Here is an 8,428-nt window from a genome sequence, read left to right as displayed (position 1 = left end):
TAAATTTACAGGGAAAAGTGATCACCCACTTTTCGAAAAAAAAAAATTTCTTCAGATCATGAAAACTATTTTGGTACTCCTTGGGCGTTGAGTTCCATGGCGACACGCAGAATTTTTTAATGGTCGTTACCTTAGTACCCCCATAGTCAAGGCTAACGCATGCGCACGTAACATTTTTTATTTATTTACTTACGTGGTGGAGTTTCTATACTGATAGGTTTTTTGAAATTTTTTCACTGGATTATTATTGATTGAACACTAACCAGATTATGAAAAAAATTGAAAAAAAAAATCATTTCAACATTTGAAAGGGATACTCACTTTTTAGTTACCACGTTCTGGTAAATCGGTCACTTTTTATTTATTTCTTTTTTCTAAATACGGAAGTGTCTTCGGGAGATATAAAATGGTTGTATGTTGACGAAGCAATGTATCGGGAGGCGTACGGGATTAAAAATTATTGATAAATTTTTAGATTAGGTCCACCTCCTCAATTTTCTTTTAAATGACGACTTGAAATGGTTTTCGACTATGCTGAATACGAAAATCGCATCGAAATTTTGCAGAAATAAGTAGTTATCAAGATATAAAAAGTTGTATTATGCATTGTAATCTTTGGCGGCCATCTTTTTTACGTGCGTGTATTTGTTTATGGCGCGTGTGAACGTAAAAAGATGGCCGCCAAAGAATACAATGCATAATACAACTATTTATTTCCGCAAAATTTCAATGCAATTTGCGTGTTCAGCATACACGCAAACCTATAAATGTCGTCATTGAAAGGAAAATTGTGGAGGTGGACCTAATCTAAAAAAAATACCAAATTATTAAACATTTCTCCAGCATGTTAGTGAAATTTATAATACTTTAAAAAAATTAAAAAGAAACAAAACAAAAGTTTTGAAACAAAAACTCACCTTTCGCAAAAACAATTTAAAAAAACACACACACAAACTGACTAAATAAGTAAAAAAAAAAATAATTAAAAATCACGAAACTTTATTTTCATGAAAACAATAAAAAAAGTCCTGTTCTCTCTATTTTTTTTCTTTGAGAAACAAATATATTTCTGACTTACAAACGCGGTAGAGACTCATTATTTTTACTTTCTATGGTTTTGATATACCGCGTTTTTATTGCTTACAAAATGGGTGACTGATTTATCAGAACGTTGTAACTAAAAAGTGAGCACCACTTTCAAATGTCAAAACAATGATTTCTTTTTTACATTTTTTTAATAATCTGTTTAATTAGTGTCCAATCAATAAAAATCCAGTGAAAAAAATTCCAAAAACCTATAAGTATAGAAATTAAGCATGGGAGTAATGGTTGTACAACAACGTCGCCTTTCGCACTTTTACAAACATTTTTTTTTTTAAAAGTAACTAAACCATTTATTGATAATTTGTCACGTGTACAAACATTTATTTATTTAAGTAGGCTTAACTCCTTCCATGAATAAGAAAAGTTTTACTCTTTAAGAATAATAAAAGGAAAAAGGACTTACTTCTTTTCATGAAGGCCAGAGGAATAGTTGGCCGAAAAGTCGTGAAACAACAACTAATAAAGATGAGAATAATAGTCCGCAATAAATAAAAATGGTGATAATGCAGAGAGCGATACCCGCTATTTTTAAATCCTATTTCCACGTTTAAATAACGTTTTACGATATGTTTTATTATTATTATTATTTATTCAATTGTAAGGTTAAAGTACAGAATAGGTACAAAACATCCTTCCCTCCCCATGTTAAGAATGACTTTTTAAATAATAACATTATTTCAGCACGGATCACTATCTGCATGAGTAATCTTGTATCGAAAAACAAAAAAAAACTCAAAAGGAAGCAACAAACTTTTTTTTGGCCTTATATAATAAAGAAAAGATGTGTAAATTAAAAAATTTGGAAAATAAACAAATGAAATATGTTTTTTTTTTGCTTTGTTTTTTACTGATCGAGTTAACAGAAAATGAAATCTTTCGTCAATTCGTGGCTGTGAAATGAATCGAACCGGAAGTTCAGTTTTATCAACAGAAAAAATTCGCAGTAACGGTTAAAAAATATATTTATTTTATTTAATATTTTAATTTCAATTAGGTAAATTTATTTTAATAACATAAACACATACCTCGACTCTAAAAATGGGGTGTCTGAAAATTTCAAAAAAAATGGTAACGTAGAAATATGGTTTTATTCTTTTAGAACGAACCAAGTTACATTTTTATATATATAGATTATATATATATATGTATATATATGTATATATTATATATATATATGTATATATATGTATATATTATATATATGTGTATATATATATGTATATATATATATATATATATATATATATATATGTATATATTATATATATTATACGTATATTATACATATATTATATATATATTATATATATTATACATGTACATATTATATATTATATATATATACACACACATCATATGTACGTACATATCGGTATATATATTTTATATATGTATTTATTTTTCATGCATGTATATTTTTCTTGCCAACCAATGATTGTAGGTACATGCTTTATATGATTAGCTGAATCTGACAAAGTGATTATTGTAGACAAACAATATAAAAAAACAACTGCGCACCTGTCAGATTTTTAGGGTGAAAATAATAATTTATAATTTGTTTAATTTTTCATCCCTTATGATCGGAAGTCGGACATATATTGACTATGTCTGTAATTATTATGTTTCAGATAAACAAAACAAAAGAAAAAAACATTTTCATTAATTTTACGAAAAAAATTAGTTGTAAATATTTGTAAAATAAATTAACATTTTTCTGCTGATGAGTGCAATATAACTAATATACCATAAATAGGAAATAATTTGGAAAATCCATGCAAACAAAAGACAAATCGTTTAATATGTGCCCATGTGCTAAAAGTACTCCTAGTTTGCTCGGATATTAGTTGTTAAGTTATATTGACTTGTAAACCATATGTACGACTAGGAGCAGGAGTTTTCTCAAAGACATGTTTTTGCTGGCAATCCTAAAATGGTCCCTTATCCTTTATTGGCCAACCTCATCGTTTCTATAATTCGTGGGTTATGTAAGTAACATTCATAATATATAGCCAAAATGTGACAGCAATACTCCATAAATGGACAAATGGTGGCCTGTATAGGTACAGGGTACTTTCAGGTGTAAGTAGTTTTCTGGCACGGTAGAGAGAGAGAGAGCCCACTTTCTTTGCAGCAGCATATTGTTTAGATACACGACCGTCGAGGGCAACTTGGATTTTTCTCTTACTTAAGAAGAATATATGTATATATATATATATATATATATATATATATATATATATATATATATATATATAATGCAATATTTTAACTTCCAATCATAAATACTGATTGTTTTCTATGCCTGCGATACTATTTTGCATTTATATATATATATATATATATATATATATATATATATATATATATTTCTCAATTTCTGCGTTAGGTCAGTTGCCTTGAGATAAGATGATAGCCTAGGAATTCCATCAGGACTTTTAAACTTAGATTATTCTGACTTGCAGGGTTTTCAATTACCATTGCGTTTGCATGGAATTCTAGTATCTGGAAGTGTAAAAATAATTATTAATAATTTTATAAATAGTAGAGGTGTAAAAATTTATGTTAATATTTTATATAACTCTGAATATGTTAATATTTAATTTTACTATGAGCAATTATATTTAAAAATTTGGGATTTTTTTTTCAGAAATAAATCAATTAAAATTGTGTTGTTTAATGAAATGAACTCCAGGAAAAAGTGTTATTTTTTTACAGTACATGATATTAACCAAATCATGAATGGATAAGAAGAGACTACTTTTAAATTATGATGTGAATTTTCCTATGAATGTCAATAAACCTGTTTTGGTACAACGTGTGCGATTCTATGAAAACTAATAGTTTGTGTTTGTGATAAAAGAACCAATTTCCTTTCTGGATTTAATGGTAGAATTACATGGCTTATGAAGTCAACTATAAATAGTCTAATAGCAATTGACTTTCTAATGAACAGACTAAAGGTTTTGATATCGAAATCACTTTAAAGTTCTAACCGCTACGACGCAATTTGATCGTTGCAATCATTTAACTCAGACGTACACTAATCAAGTGTTTATGGGAGTATAATGTTGCAAATAAAGACAAGTGATCAATTTTATTCGGACAAATTTCGATAAAGCATTTTATAATATATTGTATTTTATTTTCCCCCGAAAAAATATTTTAAAACGTTAAACAGAAAGCATCCACATGTTGCATGAGAAGTCTGGTCTCAACAAAATGTGATCTTCAAAGGTTCTCGAGCAACGAAAAGTTTGCACAACTAATTAGCAAAAGTACATTATCATTTTAACCCCTTCATAATTCTATTATCATCATTATCCTCATTACTATTGTTCTTATTGTTCTTATCGTTGTAACTATCGTTATTGTTTTTATCTTTATTTCTATATTGTTACAATATCTGGCTTCAATAACAGGTGTTTTTTTTTAATTTTGTAAGGAAAATAACTAGATAAATTTGATATATAAACGCTGCCTTCTTTTTTATACAAAAGTAAGGTTTTTCAGGCATTACGACCCTTACTCTTATGAATGCGTAGCGACATATAAACAAAGTATATCTCGCCCCACTTCGGTATTAAACACTCTTGTTTGAACATAGTTTAAAATGGTTGCTTCACGTATGGTAAAAAAATAATCTGGAATTATATGTACGAATGTGTGTATATGCATGTATGTGTAGTTTTATTGTTTGCTTATAACGTTTTTTTTTACTATTTTTTATTATTTACTAATAACGTTTGTCTGGACATTTAGTAAGGTTTAAAGTTATTTTCGGATACTGTCCAGTTAATTGTATGGGGAAGATACTTTGTGTTTAATCGCGTCGTGCCCACTAGACTTGACAATGCGTGTTTGTCATAGGACCTTAAGGAATATCATTTGACGGCGTCTTAATTCATTAATACAAAATCAGTCAGCTAACGATGAATGGATCTGTCCAGACTTGACCGTCCCGTCCCAAGTTGCATGTTGAAAGGAGAAAAAGATGTTCTGATTGAAAAAGAAAGCAACATATTGTGTGGCTTGGGGCCAACGAGTACAGATTGCGTTTCAAAACAATCTTTTCTATAGTACGTCTAGATATTGCAATCAAATATTCTACGATTATATAAGTTTCGATAACATTAACATTGAAGATGATTTCTTTAGCTTATGACTTACTATCTTGGTTAAGGGTAAGTTATTCCATTATATTTTTTAGATATAGATTGATAATTTTGATTATTTTTATTATTTAAACTACTGTTTTCACGTGTGTGTTTTTTTATATTTATCGGCCGATGTAACACTAAAAGAAACAAATAATTAGATACAAACCCTTTATTTACCCACGCGAGTTATATTATCTCGTTATGTAGTCTTTAAATGGGTAAAATTCTAAGCAATTCGCAAGTGTATTTTCAGTAAGTACCGCACTTTGGATTAATCTTCAAGCTTCCAGGGAGTCGTAACTGAATTGTATTTAGTACTTTATCGAGACCTTTTAAAAATACAATGGCGAATTAAAATTTCCACACTTATAGCTTACAATAAGAGTGAATGCGACCTGTTATATAATTAACTGTGTAAACAAAACGGAACCAAAACTACACTTGTTATTTTTGAATTCTCTCTCTCTCTCATATATATATATATATATATATATATATATATATATATATATATATATATATATATATATATATATATATATATAGTTATATATATATGGCGATTAAGCTACACTGAATATTCCGCGTTTCATCCACTCTATGATTCTTTTTTGGTTGTCTTTCGTTTTTATATACACTTCTATTGAGAGTTTAGTTAGCCAATTAGCTTTCTAGAATCCACCGCACCCTTCCTATCAGCCAATGAACATGCACTTACAAGACAAAGGCCCATTTGACCTCTGGTTGACCTGATTCTTTGTGTGTGCTCTATTTAGCCTGGTTATCTAGTGTCTTGGCCTGTTTTAAATCTAGGTTACGTGTTTTAATTTTTATTTTAGTTATTTATTTATTCATATTTTATGTTAGTTTATATATATATATGCATATACATATCTGTGATAGTTTATTTATATGCATGTGTATTTGTTTTATTTGTTTTTTTTATATTGTTTTTGTTAGTTTTAAAGTTATTTTGTATCTCTATCCTAAGCTAAATTTTATCCTGTGAACAAAGTTGTTCGCTATTTCCCTCCTAACGTTTAATAGATTTTGGGGTTCTTTTAAGTAAAGGATAGCAAATTTTACATGGCGGTATAATCTACATGGATCGTCCATGTCTCTACAGGTGTTTGCTTGTCTTACTATTTTCCATTCGACTACCGGCGAACGTCCGCTTTCCTTGAGTTCCCAGTATTTGTTTGCTAGCGTTGTGTTCTTACGGTGCATTTTATTGTTACATATACTTTTATGGTCATAATATCGTGTTTTGACATCTAAGGAAGTCATACCTACGTAATATTTCTTTTATTCAGATTTTCTTTTGCAATTATTGTGGCCTACTAAAGTGCTTTTGGTTAGACATTTATTTTGAAGTTGGGAAAGTGTGAAGTATCTACAGTTGCATTTATCATGTTCGTTTTTAGTATTTTTACTTTTATTTCTAGTATAGTTGCTGTTATCAAGAGTTGGTGTATTATGATTATTATAATTAATATTAGTATAATTATTATTATAATTATTATTATAATTATTTCTGCTAGTTATATATATGTCTATTGTGTGAGTTTTATATTTGTCACGGTGTCTACATTTATTTATTGCTGTCACTTACATTGTTTTTTATTTAATATTTTGTTATGTGCTTTATTATCATCTCAAAATTTTTCCAGCAGCTGTAGGATAACTTTAGGGTATTTTTATTGAAAATTTTGTGTAAGGGGTTGGTTGCGGGAAAGTGATTTTCGATAAGATCGAGAAATTTCTTGCCAAGTTTTGTTTTTATCATTTGATTGTATGACGCCGTATACCAGATTATATTTCTTTTTCTTCTGTTTTTAATTTTATTATAGTTATTGGTGATTTGTTGCTTATATTTGATATCAATATTTTTGTATCCACTATTTTTTAGGGCTGATTCATAGATATTGGTTGACCTGTTAATCGCTGATTTATAGATATTGGGTTACCTGTTAAACGATACTTAATTGAGTTTTATTTAATGGTCATTACTGTAAAACATTTACGAACAATTTCCTGGAACTACAATAGACAACAGTTTTCTTTCGGTTTATATACTAAAAATTAATCGGAACGTCCACGAAACAAAATTCTTTGTAAAAACATGACATCTGTTGAACGAATAACAGCAAGATCTGCTTCACAGTACTTAAATAAGGGCGTTTGCAACTCTTATGTAAAAAAATACTTTCTTAACCGTTTTATTGCATATTTAATTGTTTTCAATTATTTTATGCCCATTTCATTCATTGTTTCTCATCGGTTTTTATTGCCGTTGTTTTTGTTGTTGTCTGCCTGCCACTAACCGTAATCTGCATCCTCGGGTAGGTCTCATGACGACCTCATAAATCGTGGCCGACTAGTATTAAAAAGCCATAGGGAAAAGGAAATTTGGTCTAGCATAAAAATTTAATGCTTAATGCAAAAGCGAAACAAAATAACGTAAACATACATTTTTGCACGTATTTCATTTTACCTTCACCCAATTTGGTCTTCATTTAGTCCATATCAGAAATATGGTAGAGATACAGTGTTTTACCCTTCTGGTTTATAAGCACATAAATTGGACGGAGTTGAAATTCTGCCGAGGAAATACGCAGCTACAACGCTAGGAATACCAGTCAATATATATCTAAGTAACGATTACAATTTAAGTTACTGCATGTTTACAAAAGATTGAATCGAATCTTAAAAAGTGAGATTATTATGATTAAACACTAACAGGAATTTGTGTTACAATCAATTGTGACCAACGAAGAATCTCCCTTTTTGAGAAGCTAGAAACTTCTACCTTAGTAAACCTTATAACTGAATTGTGCCTGACTGTGGTCGCGAAAAGAGTAGAAAGACAAGAACGTGAGGGCTTCAGTAATTGTTGTCATTCAGGAACATTTCCAGCCAAGAGTGACAGTATATAATATCCAACCAAACCAATACGATCTGAGACATAATATTCAAAAGGTTAACCCCAAAGAACTCGTAAACGTGATCTACAAAAACTAAACAATATTCGAGTTGTATGAATCTCACCTTCGCTTTCTCTTTCTTGCACTCTCTTGTACTCTCTTTCAATGAAGAAACAGGAGAATTAAATTGTATTGTTCTCAACAGTCGAAGCCTGGGTTTTGTGTGCCACGGATTCAAGGTGG

This window comes from Euprymna scolopes, chromosome 3 (genome assembly GCF_053919585.1).
Source record: "Euprymna scolopes isolate OS-2025 chromosome 3, ASM5391958v1, whole genome shotgun sequence".
Taxonomy (NCBI): domain Eukaryota; kingdom Metazoa; phylum Mollusca; class Cephalopoda; order Sepiida; family Sepiolidae; genus Euprymna; species Euprymna scolopes.
This window is presented reverse-complemented; position numbering follows the sequence as displayed.